Source organism: Amblyomma mixtum, chromosome 2, assembly GCF_055824585.1.
Source record: "Amblyomma mixtum isolate Tamu chromosome 2, ASM5582458v1, whole genome shotgun sequence".
NCBI classification, from domain to species: Eukaryota; Metazoa; Arthropoda; class Arachnida; order Ixodida; family Ixodidae; genus Amblyomma; species Amblyomma mixtum.
The window spans coordinates 134,266,970-134,289,939 of NC_143013.1; the positions used below are offsets into that span (position 1 = coordinate 134,266,970).

The 22,970-nt window shown below is 51.9% G+C and overlaps 1 protein-coding gene across 1 annotated transcript in view; it reads left to right on the forward strand.

The window, feature by feature from the left end:
* LOC149360967 (scoloptoxin SSD14-like) overlaps positions 1–22,970 on the forward strand; it is a 67,956-nt gene that overhangs the window by 38,159 nt on the left and 6,827 nt on the right. The gene's annotated exons all lie outside the window — the stretch shown is intronic.

The window sequence follows — 22,970 nt, forward strand, 5'->3', positions numbered from 1 at the left end:
GTGAGGCGATTCAAACGCAGGTGAAGAAGATGCTTTCAGATGGAATCATTCAACCTTCCAGCAGCCCCTGGTCTTCACCTGTCGTGCTGGTGAAGAAAAAGGATGGGACACTCCGCTTCTGCGTGGATTATCGAAAACTGAAAAACATCACTAAAAAAGACGTCTACCCGCTGCCTCGTATCGACGACTCGCTCGACAGACTTTGTCGCGCCCAGTCCTTCTCCTCCATTGATTTAAAGAGTGGGTACTGGCAGATAGAGGTCGACGAGTGGGACCGCGAAAAAACGGCGTTCGTGACACCCGACGGACTGTACGAATTTAAAGTGCTACCTTTTGGGCTATGTTCAGCGCCGGCAACTTTCCAGCGGATGATGGATACCGTTCTCGCTGGACTAAAATGGCAAACTTGTTTGGTTTATCTCGATGATGTCGTCGCATTTTCCGAAACCTTTGCCGTACACCTTGAACGCCTGAGGACAGTATTAGATGCCCTCCGATCGGCCGACTTAACGCTAAAGCCAGAGAAGTGCCACTTTGGGTACAAAGAGTTGAAGTTTCTCGGTCACCTCGTGAGTGCCGATGGCGTTAAGCCCGACCCCGAGAAAACTGCTGCCGTCGCCAACTTTCCTGTTCCTGCAACAAAGAAAAGTGTGCAACGTTTTTTGGGTCTGTGCGCATATTGTCACGTTGGTAATCAGCGGCTGAGGGTCCACAGCGGGTCAACAGACGTGCGCTTCCAGATCACTTCCACTTTCACACACGCACACACTTCCTCTTCTTCTTGAGAGGCGCCTCCATCTGCACGAGCGCTGGCGTCATTAGCCCCCCTCCTGCGAAGGCATCGACCCGATGCCGCCACGGACGCAGGGGTGGTCTCGAGAAGAGTTGGTGCGCCCTTTCGTAGTAGGGCTTCAGGCGAACGACGTGGACCACCTCGGGGCGGGGGTGGCGGCGAGATTGTTGGGGCTCGTGAGGGACGACTTCATAATTCAGGGCTCCAAGGCGTCGCACAATGCGGTAAGGACCGAAATAGCGGCGCAAGAGCTTTTCACTTAGGCCGCGTCGTCCGATTGGGGACCAAACCCAGACGAGGTCACCTGGGAGGTATTCAACAATACTGCAGATTGGGCGAGTTGGTTAACATACATCTTGAAAAATTTAGCGCGACACACAAGGACAGAAAGAGTAGACGACACGAGCGCTGTCAGCGCTCGTGTCGTCTACTCTTTCTGTCCTTGTGTGTCGCGCTAAATTTTTCAAGATGTATTCAACAAGCCGTCTCCGTAGGTTGTAGCGTTGCGCGTCCTGGCCCTGTTGATCTTGAATGCGAAGCCGTGCGAGTTGGCGGGCAGCTTCGGCGCGTTGTAAGAAGGATGCAACGTCGTCATTTGGGTGGTCTTCGTCATGGGGCAGCATGGCATCGAGTGTTGTCGTCACCTGACGGCCATAAACGAGGCTAAAGGGTGTCATGTTGGTGATTTCTTGTACGGCTGTATTATACGCGAACGTGACATAGGGCAGGACGTCGTCCCAGGTTTTATGCTCCACGTCCACGTACATGGAAAGCATGTCTGTAAGCGTCTTGTTTAGACGTTCCGTCAGTCCGTTAGTTTGGGGATGATAAGAAGTTGTCCTACTGTGACTGGTGTGACTAAAAACTAGAATATGGTGCAAGAGCTCAGAGGAGAAGGCAGCCCCTCTGTCTGTAATCAAAACTTGTGGAGCTCCATGACGTAAGACGATTTGATGCACAAAGAACTGGGCTACTTCGAGGGCGGTGCTATTCGGAAGGGATGCTGTCTCTGCATAATGCGTGAGATAATCAGTGGCTACTATTATCCACCTTTTCCCGGAGCCTGATGTAGGGAAAGGTCCCAGAAGGTCCATGCCGACTTTTTGAAATGCTTGCGAAGGCGGCTCAACGGGCTTGAGGAATCCGGCTGGCTTCACGGGCGGGACCTTACGGCGCTGGCAATCCCGGCAAGTGCGGACGTAGTGTGCAACGTCATGACCCAGGCGCGGCCAGTAGTACTTCTCTGAATTCTGGCTTGTGTTCTAATAATCCCAAGGTGGCCGGAAGCTGGTTCGTCATGGCAGGCGTGAAGAATTTCATTGTGTAGGGACACGGGGAAGACCAGCTAGTACGGCCTAGTGTTGGCAGCGAAGTTCTTCTTAAAGAGAACACCGTTACGTATGCAGAGAGACGACAAAGAGCGCCTGAAGGCTTTAGGAACTGTGCTGCTGGCTCCTTCAAGATAACGAATGACGTCGCGAAGATCGGGGTCGGCGCGTTGATGCTCGGCGAAATCGTTGGTATGGACAGCACTCAGGAATATTTCTTCGTCGTCAGCAGCATCATCCGGAGCTGGTTGCACGAGAGCACGAGATAAACAGTCTGCGTCTGCATGTGTGTGACCGGATTTGTAGATGACGGTGATATCGAATTCTTGAAGTCGGAGGCTCCATCTAGCTAGGCGGCCGGAAGGATCCTTGAGATTGGTCAGCCAGCATAGTGCGTGAAGATCGGTCACTACTTTGAAGGATCGGCCATAAAGGTATGGTCTGAACTTGGAAACTGCCCACACGATGACGAGGCACTCTTTTTCAGAGGCAGAATAGTTGACCTCTGTCTTGGAGAGTGCACGGCTGGCGTAGGCGATGACACGTTCTTGGTCGCGCTGAACTTGAACAAGGACAGCACCCAAACCAACGTTGCTCGCATCGGTGTGGACCCGTGTGTCAGCAAGCTCATCAAAGTGCGCCTGCACGGGGGGTGACTGCAGGCGGCGTTGAAGCTCTTGAAACGCCTTCTGCTGCGGAGGTTCCCACTTGAACGGTACATGCGCTTTTGTCAGATTAGTAAGGGGTGAAGCAATTTTAGAGAAATTCTCCACGAAGCGGCGGAAATAGGCGCATAGCCCGAGGAAGCGACGAACTTGCTTTTGGTCACGCGGCGGTGGAAAATTGGCAATGACGGATGTTTTTTCAGGATCCGGAAGAACCCCTTCTTGGTTGACGACATGGCCCAAAAACTTTAGCTCTTCATATGCAAAATGGCATTTTTCGGCTTTGAGAGTAAGGCCTGATGATGTTATGGCCTGCAAGACCTCCTCGAGGCGACGAAGGTGCTCCTCGAAAGGCGGGGCAAAAACGATGACGTCGTCCAGGTAGACCAGACAAGTTTGCCACTTCAAATCCGCAAGGATGGTGTCCATGAGCCTTTGGAAAGTCGCGGGTGCCGAGCAAAGACCAAATGGCATCACCTGAAACTCGTACAACCCGTCTGGAGTGATGAATGCCGTCTTTTCGCGGACTCTTTCGTCTACCTCAATTTGCCAATATCCAGACTTCAAATCCATGGAAGAAAAATATCTGGTGTTGCATAAGCGATCCAAGGCGTCGTCAATTCTGGGCAGCGGATACACACTTTTTAGTGATGGTGTTTAACCGACGGTATAGTCAACGCAGAATCGTAAGGTGCCGTCCTTCTTCTTCACAAGCACTACAGGTGCTGCCCACGGGCTCCTAGAAGGGCGAATGACGTCGTTTGCGAGCATTTCTTTCACCTGTGTGGTAATAGCCTCACGTTCTTTGGTAGACACTCGATAAGGTGACTGTCGGAGTGGCAGAACATTTTCGTCTGTAATAATGCGATGTTTCGCAAGATGCGTCCGCCCGACGCGTGGCGAGGACGCGAAGGCACCACGGTAGCGACTGAGCAGTTCCCGTACTTTGTCTCGCTGGCCGGGCGGCAAGGTTGGGTTAATATCGTACTTAACACCAGCAAGTCCGTCGGGCTCAGTTGTTGAAGCAGATGTTAAACTATGCACACACCTATTTTCACTAAGAGCGTCAATATACGCCACAGTCGCCCCCTTGTTAAGGTGTTGGTGTTCGTTGCTGAAGTTGGTGAGAAGAACGTTGACCTTGCTATCTTCAAGGAAGACAACCGCCCTGGCGACGGAAATTCCTCTGTCCAGTAGCAACAGCTGCTTGCTTTCGACGACACCCTCAAGGTCCCCTATGTGCTTTGAACCGACGGTTACCATCACACTGGAGCGTGGAGGCACGGTCACGTGTTCGTCCAGAATGTGCAGCGCCGCTGTGAGAACACTATTCACGGATATGGCCTTCTCGGTCGAGAACTTGACGGACTGCGATTGCAGATAAATAACTGCGCCGTTTTCGGTCACAAAGTCCATACCGAGTATGACGTCTCGGGAGCACTCGGCTAACACTACGAACGTCGCCAAGAATGTTTGGCCTTGCACGGTTACCCTCGACGTGCACGTTCCCGTAGGTGTAATTAAATGTCCTCCTGCAGTACGCATGTGTGGGCCATCCCAAGCGGTTGTGACCTTTCTTAGTGCCGCGGCGAATTGTCCACTAAGTACTGAATAATCGGCACCTGTATCCACCAGCGCGGTTACTTCGGCGCCGTCAACCAAAATATCCAAGTCGGCAGTTGGTGGTGTCTTACTTTGGGGATGTCGAGGCGTTCGGTTTCGGCTGCGGTGCGTCGAAGGAGTTCGGCATCGAGGAAGGGCGTCGTGGCCATGGAGGGGTGCGTCAGGACATAGGCTAGTTTTGAGGTACGTGGGCTCAAGAATCGTCGGTACGGCTACGGAATTTGGCGTTGGTTGAGAACTGTCGTGTGGCGATGGAGGATCTTGTATACTTTGTCGTTGAGCAGCCGCACCTCCAGAGGCTGCTGCATCTAGTTTCCCCTGCGGGGACTCTGAGACTGGCATCACCCTGGGGAACTGTAGCGACGCGGCGATGGAGATCGAGAGAAACGGCGCTGTACGGAGTCCGCTTGCGAGATGTAGTCCGCGATCTCCTGCGGTCGTTCTCCATACATTGGACGATGACAACCGACGGGGAATCCTCGAAGGCCCAGCTCCCTGTATGGGCAGCGACGATAAACATGTCCAGCCTCACCGCAGTGGTAGCACAGCGGCTGATTGTCTGGCGCTCTCCAGACATCCGTTCTGCGGCGTCCTAGCCGCTGTGGAGAATTCGGCTGGGGAGGTGGAGCTCGTGCAGCGGCGGAGGCAGGTTTGTCGTAACGTCGGTTCGGCTGCGATGGAAGAAAACGGCGTGTGACGGCGGCGTAGCTGAGATTTGGGGGCTGAGGCTGCACAGGGTCGGCAACAGGTAGTGCTGTACAAGTGCCTAGAGCTTGCTGCACCTCCTCACGGACAACGTCAGCAAGAGTGCTAGGCGGAGGTTTTTCCTTGTCCGGAAAGAGCTTTGCCAGTTCCTCCCTCACAATACATCGTATCATCTCACGTAAGGAGTCTGCCGACTTCACCGTGGCGTCCTCCACAGTGGCCGTGAGCATCGACGCTGTTGTATGATCGTACTGCCGGGCCCTCATGTCCAATGACTTTTCGATGGTGCTCGCCTCCTTTACGAAGTCAGCTACCGTGACTGGAGGACTTCGAACCAGGCCGGCGAACAGCTGCTTTTTGACACCTTTCATAAGGAAGCTCACCTTCCTCTCCTCCGACATGTTTGGGTCGGCACGCCGGAACAGCCTCTTCATTTCCTCGGCATACACCGTCACACTCTCGCTGGGGAGTTGATGTCTGGCTTTTAAAAGCAGGTCGGCCTTCTCCCTGCGCGACGTGCTGTCCTTGAAGGTTTGGAGGAACTCTGTCTTGAACGTATCCCACGTTCCAAGGCCAGATTCATTGTTCAGAAACCAGGTCCTCGCGTAGTCTTCAAGGGCGAAATAAACATGCCGCATCTTACAGTCAGCGCCCCAACCTTTGTAGATGGCCACCCGGTCATACTGGTCCAGCCAGTCTTCGGCGTCCTCGTGTGGTTGACCGCGAAAATGGGGTGGCTCTCGCTAGTGGTGGAGCAGGACCGGCGACACTGTAGCTGGAGGATTCATCGTTGTAGGACCTGCCCTCCGTGAACAATGGGAAACAGGGAGCAGTCCAAATTCGGGAGGTAAGCCCTGTAATCGGCGACTGCCCTGGTGGACTGGCGTGTCTACCTTCGGTATTTGTACGGGGCTCGAATTGCGGCTTGAAGGGGGCGTACGGTGCATTAACGACGCACCCCGCACCTCCACCAGATGTCACGTTGGTAATCAGCGGCTGAGGGTCCACAGCGGGTCAACAGACGTGCGCTTCCAGATCACTTCCACTTACACACACGCACACACTTCCTCTTCTTCTTGAGAGGCGCCTCCATCTGCACGAGCACTGGCGTCAATATTACCGCCGCTTCATCGCCGACTTTTCAAAGATTGCCGCACCCCTGTACCACCTCACGCGCAATGATACACAGTTCGTGTGGGCTGCCGAGCAGCAGGAGGCTTTTGCCGTGCTGCGCAGACGACTGCTAACAACCCCTGTTCTTGCGCACTTTGATGAAGAGGCTGAAACCGAAGTCCACACCGACGCGAGCAACGTCGGCCTCGGCGCCGTACTCGTCCAACACCAAGGTGGAAAGGGTCATCGCGTATGCAAGCCGCACGCTTTCTCGCACTGAAACAAACTATTCGATCACAGAAAAAGAATGCCTTGCGGTTGTGTGGGCAACCATGAAATTTCGTCCGTACCTCTACGGCCGCCCGTTCAAAGTAGTTACCGACCACCATTCGTTGTGCTGGCTTGCCAATCTTCGCGACCCATCGGGGCGCCTAGCCCGATGGAGCCTCCGCCTCCAAGAATTCGACTACACCATTGTGCACAAATCTGGCCAGACGCACGAAGACGCTGACGCACTCTCTCGCGCACCCGTCGGGTTAGCGGATGATAGCATAGAGGACGAGAGTGGTTTTATTGGAGTTGTCAGCGACTTAGATCTAATGACCCGACAGCGAGCTGACCCAGACCTGCGACCTATCATTGATTATCTGGAGGGCCGAGCTTCTGTCGTACCCCGACAATTTTCTAGAAACCTGCCGGCCTTCTGTCTCCGGAACGGCATTTTGTTTAAGAAAAACTCCAGCACTGTTGACCGAGCGCACCTCCTCGTCGTTCCGGCAGATCTCCGCGCCAATATCCTTCTTGCTTGTCACGATGAGCCGACCTCCGGCCACTTGGGCTTTGCCCGCACACTTGCACGCGTGCGCCAGGCGTATTATTGGCCCAAACTTTCTCACGCCGTCCAGCGTTACGTCAGAGGCTGCCGCGATTGCCAACGTCGTAAGGCGCCTCCTCTCAAGCCAGCGGGCTTGCTCCAACCTATTGAACCGCCTCGGACGCCGTTTGATCAAGTCGGCATCGATCTTCTGGGCCCATTTCCTGTGTCATCGGCCGGTCATAAATAGATCATAGTCGCGACCGACTATTTAACAAGGTATGCGGAAACTAAGGCGGTGCAGCGCGGTACGTCATCTGAGATCGCCCAGTTTTTTATGCAACAAATCGTGCTGCGTCATGGCGCACCGTCCCACGTAATCACTGATCGAGGTACGGCGTTTACGGCACAGCTCATGCGCGACGTGTTGGAGCTGAGTCACACGAACCATCGCAAAACCACTGCCTATCACCCACAGACGAACGGGCTCACAGAGAGACTCAACAGAACGATCGCCGACATGATCGCAATGTACATAGACTCGCAGCACAAAACCTGGGACGAGATTCTCCCGTATGTCACATACGCTTACAACACGGCCACCCAGGAGACGACCCGATTTCCACCATTTCGTCTGGTCTACGGACGTGACGTTCAGACGATGCTGGATGCAATGCTTCCATGCTGCACTGATGACCACCCACTCACGCCAGACGCCGAGCAGTTCGCTCAGCGCGCCGAGGAAGCACGTCAACTTGCCCGTATTCACATTCAGCGGCAGCAGAGCACGGATGCGCGCCGCTACAACCTCCGTCATCGGCACGTCGAATACCATCCGGGTGACCAAGTTTGGGTGTGGACCCCGGTACGCCGCCCAGGCTTGTCTGAAAAACTGATGTGGCGCTACTTTGGACCGTACCGAGTTTTGCGCCGCGTCACCGAAGTGACCTACTAAGTTCTTCCTGACGGGACTGTGCAGCCTCAGCGTCGTCCACCCCGCTCTGAGGTTGTGCACGTTGTCCGCATGAAACCCTACTTCACGCGGTAATGGATAGTACGCTCAGTGTTCGGCTAGTTTTCGCGGAATATTCGTGAGCGCTGCAAGCTGTAAGCTGAGGACTGAAGAACGCATGCACTTTGGCGGTCCAGAAAGCACAGATGCGACCTTTCCGTCATGTAGGCACCGAAGGCGTGCATTGTGACTTCAGCCCGGCTGATCTACTAGGCACGTACTACAGCGCTCTTTATGACTCGCCACGTCTCTGAAAGGAGGTTTGCGTTTAACTATAAATCAATGCCCTTTCACACGGAGCACCGAGCTTGCAGAAACATTCAGTGCACTTTGTTATTTTACGTCGACGGCTAACTCCAGCAGTTCTCAGCACCACTAGGCCCGTAGTGCTTTCAGAACTGAGTTCTTACCACAACCTGTGCTTTGCAGCTCATATTGAACTCGACTATGCATTCAGTCGTCGTTCTCACTCTGCGCAGAAAAAATGGCGAGCATTTCGAGAGTTTTAGTCGCAACGGGAGGACAAGCGAGTCCAGTGCTAACGCGAAATTAACTGCCGCCGTTCAAGCGGGTCGTTACATTAAGCCTGTTTCAAATGCAAGCGAAAATTCTAGCGAATCCTGCCGCCGCGGCGGAAAAACCTGTTTTGAGCCCTCGCTGCGATGAGCGGCGAGGTTCCAACATGTTCGACATTTTCGCTGCGACGCGCCGCTCAATCGCTCAGTCGCTTGCATGTGAACCAGCCTTTAGGCGCACACGCAGAACCGGCTGGAAGGTGACGCTGGAAGTGACCTACACAATACTTCCTCACACGCGACAAGTGGCGCCTCCCCTCGGCATCGCAGGCCGTAGAATTCATAACAAGGCCGCGTATTATAATTTTGAAAGGCACATTTAGGCTACACCCAAGAAAAACTGAGAAAAAGGTTGAGATATTCGCGAAGTGCGGTCCTCCAGATTAACTTTGTTGGTACCTTCTGCTCTCATAATGCTTTGAAGGCGATAGGCCGGTCTCACGGCGACTTCTGATTCGGAGCATCGAACGTCATTATTCCGCTCGCAGTATGTCTGTTTAGTTCCCACTATTCCGTTATTACAAAGGGCTCGTTGTAGTGTTAGCGTGCATCCATCATGCATAGGGAGCGACAGACACGTTCAGTGTATGCGTACGAAAAATTCAGGGGGGCATTTTGTTGACCTAAAGTGCGGCGAGGCTAAAGTCTTTAGCGCGGCGTTGCTGCTTGTGTCACTGATGTGTGGTTAAGATGTTAATTAAGTACACAATTTTTTTGTGAATCTTTAATGCTGGAGACACAGGAAGGCGTTCGTTAGGCATCTGTCTGATTCGAACGCCTTTCTGCAATCTTCAGCGTCCTAGACAAGGAGAACTACATATGCGTCGGCAGAACGTAGCGTAGCCATTAGCACGCTCGGCTGCGGAACGGAAGGATGGTGGTTCGAATCCCATCGTGCACAAAGATTTTTTTTCTGGCCTTACTAGAAAAGCGTGACATCTACTGTTTCCCATGTTTCCCATGTTTCCGGCGCACCTAGGGCGGGGGCTCTCCCGTACGGGAGAGCCCGCCCTCTTACAGGTTGTTTATTCCACAGACCGCCGCAGGCATACCTCCTCTCTTGCGATGGTTGCCGCCAGGTTTGCCGTTGGTGGCTACTTTGCTCCAAATTGTCTACTTTGCGACCCCATCTGGTGATGAAAATTTCAGGTTGGCTACCTGGCTACTTTGAACTTCTAAGTATGGTTTGCGCTCAGGCTAGTTGGTTTAACACTGGAGTAAATTACAGGCGCTGCAGTGTTTTACAGCAAAAGAAGAGAAACCAGGAAAGACCTGCAACGTGGTCAGGAGCACTACAAATTTAGGTCTGCCATGAAGCTTGAACTTCTATTTTGGAGCATTTTCTAGCTATTTTATTTAAATCTCATCATCCCTATTGTCGGGGATGATGCGCATCGAGGCACCCATACGCGCGGATAGTGGGTTGTTGCTGGAATGCGACAAAATTACTCTGCAAGATTAGTAGCAAGGGGCAGTCAGCATTTAATAATTTATTTATATACTTGAAACTTATATATGATTGAAGTTCAGAATGGCGCAAAAGACACACACACAGGAAAAATAGGGGATGACACAAAGAGTTGAAGACCAATCAAAAAGGCGAAAGTTTTGTGCTCTTCATTCTGTTTCTTAAGTTGATTCACAATTATAATTTTAATTTTAATTTAAAATTGTTAATTAAAAATTAATTAAAAGCTTACTGTTGTTTAATAAACCCTGCATTCATAGTATCACTTCCTTTCTGTTTGAGTATAAATCTGGCGCTAGCATTAAATGGCATGGCTACTTTTGTCTTCTTTCAGCTCGAGTTCTATCCCCTTTTAAAATGTGCCGAATGGCAACCCTGGACTCGCCGCCGCAGGCCGCGTGACTTGCAGCCCACAGCACACTCGTCCGCTTGTCTCTCAGAGCGATACACTGTTTGGAATACAACACTACGGCACAAGCAAGAGCCACAGTAATCACACACAGTGACTGGTGAAATAATCCCGAACGTGCATCATATCGCACTTATGTATCAGATATGGGCTAGGTCGATGCCTAGGTGAAGGGCTTTGTGGTTTGTAACGTCATAGCAGTGCAGTTAATTATGTAATCAGTTAAGCGGTGTGGTGCCCTTTGCTTTCGGTAGGTTTGTGGTGGTAGAAGGCCCAGGTCGAAGCTATATAGTGTTTCTTTAAAACAGCGCAAAAGACAGGGACACCTATCTGTGTCCCTGTCTTTTGCGCTGTTTTAAAGAATCATGGTTCACCAACTAGCCTGCACGTCAACCCTTGTAAGCTATATAGTGTGTACCATCTATGCAAGGATGTGCTTTTAGCGCGGTAGCATTAGGGCTTCCGTTGTAAAGAAAATACGGCCTCGTCGTCGGCGTTGTAAGCGAAACGGGCTGGGGTAGGGTGACCACCTGGGCCACCATGGCGGCCACCTAGTAGCAGTCAAATTAATGATTGGTCGCTAGAGGATGCTCGGGAAGAGAAACATGGGTCGCAAAAGCCCCACTGTTGGCAGTATCTGCCATCGCAGGGCAGTGGCGCATCGCTTAACCGCTGCACCACTGCGCCATGAGTAGTATGAGGACTCCTGGTGTCCTATTAATGCAGAGAGTGACGAATTCCGCAAATATGGGCATTAACTCGTTAAGGCTATCGTGTTATACCCTTAATCTCGTGTGCCTCCTCCAGCGGCCATTCTTCGCAAATGGGCGTTGTGTGTTTGTTTGATAAAATGAACGCTGGCGCAACAGGGACGCTAACAAGAAAGGGACACCACATGCCCACTGGCAGTGTCCCTTTCTTGTTAGCGTCCCTGTTGCGCCAGCGTTTATTTCATCATGCACCAGCTCGCCCATCACGCCCCGTTATTCTGTATTTGTCTGAAGCCGGTTTTGCGGTATCCTGCTGACCTGCCCACAATGTTAGTCGGCAGCGCATCTAATCGAGGAAGGCCGCTCGGGAAGAGCGACCTCTATCACCACTCAACGAAAGCTACCCAAGTCCTGCCGATGGCAACACCTGCTGTACCACCTGACTTGTGCCACTGCTCACCTTCCCACTGGTTGGTTTACTTGCAAAGGTGTAGCCGGAGGACAAGTGAGCAGTGGCACAAGACAGGTGCTATTGCAGGTGCTGCTATGTCCTCTTTACACTTTTGCATGCAAGAACAGACACACCAGCAACCACCTGAACCCAGCAGAGCAGCGCAGCACCAACACATCACGCTAGCGCACATATACGCATTTGGCCTAATTACCCAAATCGACTGACATTTTTTCTGTGCCAGTTGGTGCTGCACTTGGTTTATCTAAGAAACGGGGTACTACGACACGGTATTTAATCACTCTCTGTGCTGTCTGTTGTCGTCGTGAGCAATCCTGCGTGCACGCAAAGCCGAACCGTGCCCCGCAACATTTCCTTTATCTTTCCGTTTTATTTTCCCGCATAAAGAACCCAGGCTGAAGTTTGGTTGTGCAACGACAGCGCCGCGCTTCTCGCTTGGCGGCACAATTCTTCAGCGCTGGTTGGGCGCAACGCCTTTCGCAGCGGCGCTTTCACTGACCGTGCTTGCGTGCTGCTCGCGCGCGCCCGTCTCCTCGCGGGCGCGACGGTCGTGAGTAGTTCTCGACGGCTGTAGAGTGCGCCGATGATCTTCATCGGTGAGCAGTTTTAGCAATGACTGAACCGGCGCCGTGTCTGCCCATAGGCGGCGAAGCGTCTTGCTTGTGTCGCAGGCTTCCCTATCACGATGGATTCGCTTAGAGGCGAGGTACAAGGCAGGGCGCTACAGCAGCGATTAGAAAACAATAGGAATTATCCTGCGGTGACAGGAGGAGTGTGCATTTATTCTGCCGGCGCCGTCTGAAACTAGGCAGCGCGCACAGCTCTGAAGCCGATGTAACGGGCGTCATTCCTCATAAAAACTGGCCTTGTGTCGTAGACACGCGGAGGCATGCGTCTCTACAGAACACAGCCCATGCACTTTGTATACCTCGGCTCGGGCGTGCAGTAGCGGTGCGTACCGCCTTTGTCAAAAGTAACCAGGCTGCATGGTTTGCTTCTAGCTCGTACAGTGGAACCCTTACAGCTTCCCTTAAGCTGAAATGGTCGTTAAAGGTTTGATTTATTGGGGTTTAACGTCCCAAAGGGACTCAGGCTATCAGAGACGCCGTAGTGAAGGGCTCCGGAAATTTCGATCACCTGGGGTTCTTTAACGTGCCCTGACATCGCACAGTACACGGGCCTCTAGAATTTCTCCTCCAAAGAAATTCAACCGCCGCGGCCGGGATCGAACCCGCGTCTTTCGGGTCAGCAGCCGAGTACCATAGCCACTGAGCCACCGCGTCGGCGCTACACAAAATTGGGCTTGACGTGATTAGCGCGCTTTGCTTAACGCCGCGCACACAGGCTGCCCTTTCCCTTTGTACGTCGCCAAAATGGCTGCTTACGTCCACTAGCTTTTTAAATGTACACGGTTGACAGGAGCATACACAATGTCTCTGGGTCCATTTGACGATTTCACACGCTACAGCGTCGAAAGAAGCGCGAGGAAGGCGCGGCGTCATGCGCCGAGAAACCAGTTTTCCCAGTCTGCAGATATTTCGTGAGCAAAATGAAAGGAACAGTCTTTTTGCACAAAACTGCGAATTTTCTCGTCACTTCGCCTTTACATTTGAGTACCACTTTTGGATATTACACGCAATGAAACTAGTTATAAGCAGAAAAAGATGTGTTTAGCGCTTTTTTGATATTGCGGAAAACGCTTTACCTGGCAAATTATTAAAAATTTGGGGAACGTAAACACAGCACCTCGCTTATCCATACATTGTTGAGGAGCACGGCACCTCAAAACGAACGTTACTACGCAGGCTTCGGGAAAATGCATGACATATTTTGAAATTGCTGTCCCAAAAAATGCCGTACCGCTACAGTCTGTTCAAAGAGCGTCCGAAAACATGGATGATCAAGGGCTGTGAAAATATTATCAGGTGCAGAAAAGGGGGCGTTATATGAAATATTTCTTAGTATGTTTCTTAGTAAAGAGTCGACTCTGTTTTGCCACCTGACTGAGAAAAAAGCGAAAACAGTGATTCCTTACCGAACGATGCTGTACGCCAGATCATGCGCAATAGCTTTTTTTTTCTTATGGAAAAAGGAACAATGGATTTTAAATGGAAAAGCAACCACGCTGCGCTCCGAAGCTTATCACAGACGTGTGATAGCTGGCTGTACCAAGACATATCACTGTCGGAGAAGACTCGCAAGTATTTTACTGAGTATAATAGCAATAATAATAATAATAATAATAATAATAATAATAATAATAATAATAATAATAATAATAATAATAATAATATTAATAATAATAATAATAATAATAATAATATAATGTTTTTATCATCACTTACCACTGATGAAACAGGGGAGAGAAAAGTGGCCAGTGCTTGGAAAGTTTTCACCTCCTGTATGGATGGCAGTTTGAGGGGACGGGAAATGCTTTTACAAATCTAGTGAGCGAATTAGTATAGCATAAGCCATATTCAATGTTCAACATTCTAGAATACAGGAAGGATATTGTAGGTGCGCAAGATAGGAACACGGAGGTGCCAAATATGCACCAGCACGCCGTCTGCACGTAAATCTAATGTTTATTTCTTGTGAATCGAGATCTCTGTTTTGTGTAAACAGCGCTAGTTCCGTTCCCTCATTTCTTCCGTGTACTTGTTTTGCGCTCCGATGTATCTCCAATATATGTACCGGCACGCCCAACTACAAGTACTTCTCACTGTACAATACATTCAACAAAAAAAAATAGTGCGCGCAATCGAGCAGAATACATGTAAGTGTATGTAATGGAAAAGATGTATGCGGCCTAGCATCAACGAAGAAATAAAGACCAGAAAGCACACTATAGAACAACAACGATGCATTAATAGATTGAATGAACAATAGCACATCGGAGAGATGACTCACAATTTTCAGCAAAGCTCACATTAGCTTCAATACATCTATTAATTAAAAGCTGTAACTAGTTGCTAACTCTTTAACGGCAATGATTAGTTCTTGTAATGGCTAATACCCACTGCGGTTTGTGAAAGTGAGGATAGGGCGATGAGTTTGATTCTAAGGAGCCAATGATAATATGGTACTGGTCTCTCATTTTCGCTCAGTTTGACACCACTAAGCACAACAGTCTATAAGCACAAAGATTAAGCATCGTAACGATGCCACGGTCAATTATCAGATTATGGGTTGCGTGTCTACTGGCGAAACCGTAGACTAAAGGCAGAATTTTTTTTGAAAACTGATACATCAAGTAAGTTATAATGCCCTGTTGCCCACAGTAGTGTGATGTAATTCAGGGTAGGCGCACAATAAAGAGTTATATAATACAAGTTTGACTTTTTACGGTAACATATTTCTATGACGTGATAGAAAACATACAACGCGGGATGCTTTCAACGCGACATATTTAACATTATAATCCCAATGCACGTTTTCTTGGCCCCGCCGCGGTGGCTCAGTGGTTATGGCGCTCGGCTGCTGACCCGAAAGACGCGGGTTCGATCCCGGCCGCGGCGGCTGAATTTCTTGAAGGCGAAATTCTAGAGGCCCGTGTGCTGTGCGATGTCAGTGCACGTTAAAAAACCCCAGGTGGTCGAAATTTCCGGAGCCCTTCACTACGGCGTCTCTCATAGCCTCAGGCGCTTTGGGACGTTAAACAAACAATCAAACAATCAATCAAACACAAACAAACAAACACAAACAAACAAACAATCAAGCAAACAATCAAGCAATCAATCAAACAATTAAACAATCAAACAAACGATCAAACAATCAAACAAACAATCAAACAAACAAACTGGAATGAAGATGATGATTCAGCACCGCCACCAACGACGACGAAGCGCTAGCGCCGCCCGTGAAAGGCTCGTGCTGGAGAACTGGAGAACTCTTCATTTGGTGGAGGTTGCTGCGTTCACCGTTCCCCATCACCGTGGACCTTCGCAGTCGCACCATCCCGATGTCCAAGACCAGTCAACAGCCCGCCCCCCCGCCGCAGCCCGTCATCTGCTCCGGTGCCGTCCGGCAGCGCGACCCCGCTGTTTTCAGCGGCCACAGCGACCAGGATGTAGAAGATTGGCTGGAATCATACGAACGGGTGAGCCGCCATAACAATTCGGATGACAGCACCAAACTGACCAACGTTATATTCTACCTGAGCGACGTAGCGAACCTGTGGTTCCTAAACCACGAGGCCGACATCCCCACCTGGACCGTTTTCAAGAGCACACTTGCGGAGGTTTTCGGCCGTCCTGCCGTCCGGAAACTGCGCGCTGAGCAAAGCCTGCGTGTCCGAGCACAGCACAAGGACGAGACTTTCACGAGCTACATTGAAGATGTAGTTGACCTATGCAAGCCTGCTGATCCGGCTATGTCCGAAGCTGACAAGATTAAGCACGTCCTGAAAGGCATCGACGACGACGCTTTTCAGATGTTGCTGGCGAAGAGCCCCACCACTGTCGCCTCGGTTTATACACTGTGCCAAAGTTTTGACGAGTTGCGCAAGCAACGTCTGCGCTCGTCGCCCTCCCCCGCCTGCCGACTCCATCTCCGGCCTGGGCATCAACCACGACTTGCTAGCCACAATCAAAGACCGTGCGGGAAGAGGTCGCCCGGTAGCTATCGCTCATATCTAACCCCCACCCGTCACCGCCCGTCCTCAGTCCTGAGATCCGGAATGCCATCACGCAGGAGGTCGCCGATGCACTTCCTAGTCTTCGGCAACCGGCACCCTTGGCTCCCCAGGCCGGTCTACTCCGGATCCAGCCCACCCCAGTTGCCGCCCCTTTAAGCTACGACCCTCCAGTAAGCGTGCCGCCTGCGCCCGCACCCGTGCCTCTCACGTATGCCGAGGCGGTCAGAAGACCACCGCGGCCGCAGGCCTATGCCTATGCTCCTCCTGCGGTGCCTGCGCCTGTTGTTTCCCGACGGCGTTTCGCGCCCGCTGCCTACAATCCTTGGCGCACGGCTGACAACCGACCGATCTGCTACGCCTGCGGTTTTCCAGGCCACGTCGCTCGCCTATGTCGACGTACTCTGCCTGCGCCTCTCCACCCCCTGCCGGACTACCGCGATACAGATCGCACCTTTCGCGCACCTTTCGAACCACCGTATCAGGGGACCTCACCTGACCGCGCGCTTGGTTGCCCGACCTACGTTTCCCACCGCTCGCCCTCCCCTCGCGCCGCCGCGGTGGCTCAGTGGCTATGGTGCTCGGCTACTGACCCGAAAGACGTGGGTTCGATCCCGGCCGCGGCGGCTGGAATTTCTTTGGAGGAGAAATTCTAGAGGCCCGTGTACTGTGCGATGTCAGTGCACGTTAAAGAACCCCAGGTGGTCGAAATTTCCGGAGCCCTCCACTACGGCGTCTCTCATAGCCTTAGTCGCTTTGGGACGTTAAACCCCATAAACCAAACCAAACCAGCCCTCCCCTCGCCGCCGCTCCTTGTCGCCCATGAGGCGTCGCCCTGTCCCAGCCGATTCGGAAAACTAGCAGCCGCAGTTCCTGGGGCACGAACTGCGCTATCATCGCTCTGCTTAAGTCCTCGCCTTTCACCGCCGAATCTTCTTGACGTGTTTGTAGACGGCGTCAAGACACTTGCGCTTGTGGACACTGGGGCCTCCGTTTCTGTCATTAACGAAAACTTCTGCCGTTCGCTTCGAAAAGTTACCACCCCATCTTCTGGACTCTCCCTCCGTACAGCTCTAGCGCCGAGCCCGTTCATCCGTCTGCCGCTTGCACAGCACGCGTAGTCATCGCCGATGTTTTATATGTTGTCGAATTTTTAGTTCTCCGTGCAAGCTCCCATGACGTCATCCTTGGCTGGGATTTTCTATCCCGCCACAGCGCCGTCATTGACTGCGCCCGTGCGCATGTCGTCTTTTATACGCTCTGTGATGCGCCCTTCGACGAGCCTTCGATTCGCCGTGATGCTAAGTTTGTTGTCGCCGAGGACACTCACATTACCCCTGACAGTGCTGTGCTTATCCCTGTTTGCGCCGCCTCTGTTTCTGACGCCACCGTTCTCTTCACGCCTTCCCCATCCTTGCTTCTCGCCGACGCCTCTCTGTTCCCTTCGCCGTCATCGACATTCAACACGGTGCTGCCGCCATCCTCGTCTCTAACACCTCCTTCTCTGCCTTCTCCCTGCTCCGTGGCGAGTGCCTTGGCCATTTTGAAACCGCTACCTTGATCACTTCCTTGGACACCGATGTGACCTCCTCCAGTCCCGACATCGCTGCCCTCACCCCACGTGGCCCTACTCCCGATCACCCACTGCCTTCGGACGTTTTCGACCGCTCTATTGACCCCGCCCTCGACACAGCTCAACGCGCGCAGCTTCTTGCCCTGCTCAACCACTTTCGCTCATCGTTTGACCACCAGTCCTCTACTTTGGGCCGTGCGACCAATGTCGAGCACCACATTGAAACCGGTACCCATACTACTCTCCGCCAGCGCTCCTACCGTGTGTCACTTCCCGAGCGCCGCCTCATCGCTGAGAAAGTGGACGACATGCTACAACGCGGCATTATTCAGCCATCTGCCAGTCCTTGGTCATCCCCAGTGGTGCTGGTGAAGAAGAAGGATGGCTCGATACGATTTTGCGTGGACTATCGCCGGCTCAACAAAATTACGCGCAAAGACGTCTACCCGCTACCCCGTATTGACGACGCCCTAGACTGCTTGCAAGGCGCCGAATTCTTCTCCTCTCTGGATCTCCGTTCCGGCTATTGGCAAGTCCCGATGTCCGAGTCCGACCGTCCTAAAACGGCATTCGTTACCCCTGACGGCCTATATGAATTCACCGTAATGCCATTCGGTCTGTGTAACGCTCCCGCAACGTTCGAACGAATGATGGACAATGTATTGCGCGGGCTCAAGTGGAACATTTGTCTCTGCTACTTGGATGATGTTGTGTTTTCGCCCGATTTTCCGACGCATCTCCAGCGCTTGCGCCAGATATTGAGCTGCCTCACCCGTGCTGGCCTTCAGCTTAACCTCAAGAAATGTCACTTTGGCGCCCGGCAACTGACAATACTCGGCCACCTCGTATCCAAAGATGGCGTCCTACCTGATCCTGACAAACTCCGGGCTGTGGCTGAATTCCCTAAACCGACCTCTACGAAACAGGTGCGCCGATTTGTGGGCCTCTGCTCCTATTTTCGGCGCTTTGTCCCTAATTTCGCCTCTATCGTCGCGCCCCTTACGAAACTCCTCAATGGTCCCGCCGACCTGTCTACGTGGGACTCTGCCTGCGACGAAGCTTTTGCTGCGCTCCGTCGTCGTCTTACTTCACCCCCTATTCTTCGGCACTATGACCCCAGTGCTCCTACTGAGGTGCACACCGACGCAAGCGGAATTGGCCTCGGTACTGTCCTGGCCCAGCGCAAGCCCGAATTTTCTGAATACGTTGTTGCGTACGCGAGCCGTGCTCTCACCAAAGCAGAGTCGAACTACAGCGTGACTGAAAAGGAGTGTCTGGCCGTAGTGTGGGCTCTCACAAAATTCCGCCCTTACTTATATGGCCGCCCGTTCACCGTCGTTACTGATCACCACGCCTTGTGTTGGTTGGCCTCCCTCAAAGATCCCTCAGGACGCCTTGGCGGCTGGGCACTCCGTCTTCAGGAATTCGATGTTACCGTTGTCTACCGGTTGGGCCGCAAGCACTCCGACGCCGACGCCTTGTCACGCTCGCCACTGCCCTCTCCTGCGCCCTCTTCCTTCGTATCTGATTCCCCACTCGTAGCGCTCACTGCTATCGACATGCCCAATCAACAACACTAGGATCCATGGATTTCTTCCTTGCTGGATGCCCTTCGTGCGCACTCTACGTCCTCCTTCCCTCGGGCCCTTCGTCGCCAAGCTTCCCATTTCGCCATCCGCGACGATCTCCTGTACCGCCGCAACTATCGTCCGGACGGCCGAAAGTGGCTCCTCGTGATTCCCCGCCATCTTCGGTCTGAGATCTGTGCGCACTACCACGCCGACCCTCAAAGCGCTCACGCTGGATCGCTAAAAACCTACGAGCGGCTACGCCAGAGGTACTACTGGCGGGGCATGTACAACTTTGTTCGTCGATACGTTCGCTCCTGCACAGCCTGTCAGCAGCGGAAGTCGTCACCTCGACCCTCGACTGCCCCGTTACAGCCATTACCGTGCCCGGCTCGCCCTTTCGATCGTGTGGGCATCGACCTATATGGGCCGCTCCCCTTCACGACCGCCGGGAATCGATGGATTATAGTCGCCGTGGACCACTTCACTCGGTATGCTGAGACCGCTGCCCTACCTGCGGCTACTGCTCGCGACGTCGCCTTCTTCCTTCTTCATCACTTCGTCCTGCGTCACGGCGCTCCGCGAGAACTTCTCAGTGACCGCGGCCGTGTTTTCTTGTCTGAAGTTGTTCGCGAGCTTCTCGATGCGTGCCACTCAGTCCACCGTACCACTACCGCTTACCACCCCCAAACCAACGGCCCCACCGAACGATTCAACCGTACTCTTGGGGACATGATCGCCATGTACATTAGCTCCGACAGCTCTAATTGGGATCAAGTCCTTCCGTTCGTGACCTATGCATATAACACCGCATCCCAGGCAACCACCGGCTTTTCCCCATTCTTTATTTTATTTGGGCGCGAGCCTTCCTGTCTGCTGGACACGATCCTTCCCTACAACCCCGACAGCTCAGAATATACTTCCATTTCTGACATTACCCGCCATGCTGAGCAGTGTCGCCAGTTGGCTCGCTCCTTCACAGCCGAACGTCAAGGGCTCCGGAAACATGAGTCGGCCCAAGACACGCCCGCTACACACTTCTCCACTGGATCATTGGTCTGGCTCTCTGTTCCGGCTGCGTCCAAATTTTCGGCCAAGCACATTGGTCCTTACCGCATCTTAGAGCGTATGTCACCAGTGAACTATATCATCGAACCGGTGACACCTTCTTTGGACCATCGCCGCCGTGGTCGCGACGTCGTTCATGTCAGCCGCTTGAAGCCTTATTACAGCCCTCTCGTCGTCTCCTCGCCTTGAGTCGCCAGGATGGCTCCCTCTTTCCGCCGGGGCAGTTGGAATGAAGATGATGATTCAGCACCGCCACCAACGACGACGAAGCGCTAGCGCCGCCCGTGAAAGGCTCGTGCTGGAGAACTGCCGCTTGTGTGCCGGGCTCTCGCCTCGCTGGTTCCTAGACGACTTGCGCCCGGTATAGGGGAGGCGCTGGCCCGGGTCTTCGTTGCCGGCGCTTCAACGTGCCAATAAACCACTCTTCAAAACAAACAAACAAACAAACAAACAAACAAACAAACAAACAAACAAACAAACAAACAAACAAACAAACAAACAAACAAACGTTTTCTTGATAGAACACATCTAGCGATTTCATTGACTTTACTGTGACAAGTACTTTTGATTTGTAAAAGAGAGCTATTACCGCACTAGAAGTCTTATTAAGGTTAAAAGCCTTACTAGCCCCATTACACGAAATTCCGCCGACGACCAGCGTTGAGGCAGACAGATTCCCGCAAAAAGATGGCGTCGCAACAGCCGTCGTCTACCCGCCGAATTGGCGAGAAAGACAACAGCATGCACAACACATCCCAGAAGCAGCCACCTCTCCTCCCCTACCCCCTTGCTTCTTACGCGCATTTTGCTCTACGGCATCACTGGTGGGAATCTCGGCCCACTAATATTGTACGAAAAGTGTCGCATGAACGTTCTTCGCATAGCGTTCCGGGTGCTGTCATACGAATTCTCGATGCATATAGCTTACATGTGCTAGTCAAATTGGAGGCTAACTTTCGACAGGGATTTGAACCGTCGAAATATGCAACTTCAATTGTATGTCTTCCCAGACTGTTCACCTCTTCCCTTGTGCGTTTGAGACGTTCACCGAGATGAGACAGTAACTACGCCGTCTCCTTTCCTCAAAAACAGTTTTTCTTATCAAAATTGTGACGCAACCGTACGTCGTGCTTCGTTCCGGGTGGTATCGTACAATCTCTCGTTGCGTGTAGCAAACGTCTCTTAGTCATGTTGGAGGCCTGCTCGCAACAGGTATTCGAACCGAGTGTCCCAATGTTTCACTCGGCCCTTTGTGGATTCAGTGTTTGTGGAATCAGTGTTCGGAGGCGCGTCTTTGTTTCATTTCTAAATGCGCAAGCTACGTCGAGATAGAAGGCTCACGATGACACAACTATGCTTTCGCCTTCACAGTACGTAAGCAGGCTTAGGTGCCTCTCGTATTTTTCATGGAAAGCAAAAGTACAGCTTTAGGTTTTGCCGTCTTCACAGAGACAGAATTTGTGTCTTCGAAAAAATCGAAACAGCAACCGACTGTCGTTGCCAAGAGTGTTTGGCGCAGAGCTAAAATTTGATCTCGGTTCTTGCTGGCGCATTGGAATCTTTTTATTTGGTAGAGTAACCACTGCGAAACGATTTTCAGCTCTCTTAGTTCCCTTGAAGACAAACGCAGCAGCATAGCTTACCTCGCAAAACCCTGATGAAACACGTTAGCCAGGGGAACAATGGTTTACTGCGGCGTTACCTGGCGTGAATAGTTGCGTGGTCTCTCATAGTGAGCGCACGCGGTTAGGTTTCAGTACTCATGTGCCCAACGCATGACTAACTCGATTGTGAGAGATCTGCTTCGTATACTGACTTTTTCGTCTCAACGAGAAGTAATGCAGTAGCGAAATGCGTTTTACTGTTTCGAATTCCGGGTTTGAGCAGCACCCTTATACAGCATTGAATCGCAGTAATTTTGCAATCGATGTAGCTGATCGTACCCAACGATTCTGGAGAATGGCATTTTTTAGCTGGTAAGAGTTTATGAACGCAATTTTATCATATATTTTGAGATTTCACTGCTACGATCAATATATCCGCTGATCTTCTGTCGTCAAGCTAGAATTTTTTTTTCGCTAGTAACATTTCTGCTATCGTGAAAAGCGTTCCTTATTGATTTTGTATGGTACTCAACTGCTCGACGCGAGCGATGGAAAAAATTTAGAAAGAGTTCGCTACACGTCGCAAGAATGGACCATGACCTTCAATATTTCCATAACAGTACCTTGCAATTTTCCAACGTTTCAAACTTTTGATCGGGAATGTTGTACGTGATTTTGCCAAACCGGTCTTTGACCTTCGAGAAAGTAGTAAGGGCTTGCTACATAAACAGTGCTCTGTCGGAAAACTGTGTGACTACTTTTAGGTTATTCGTGGTGCAAACTGTATCGTGCCGGCTCTCCTGTGTAACCCTTGTCGTTCACTACAAGGCATGTATA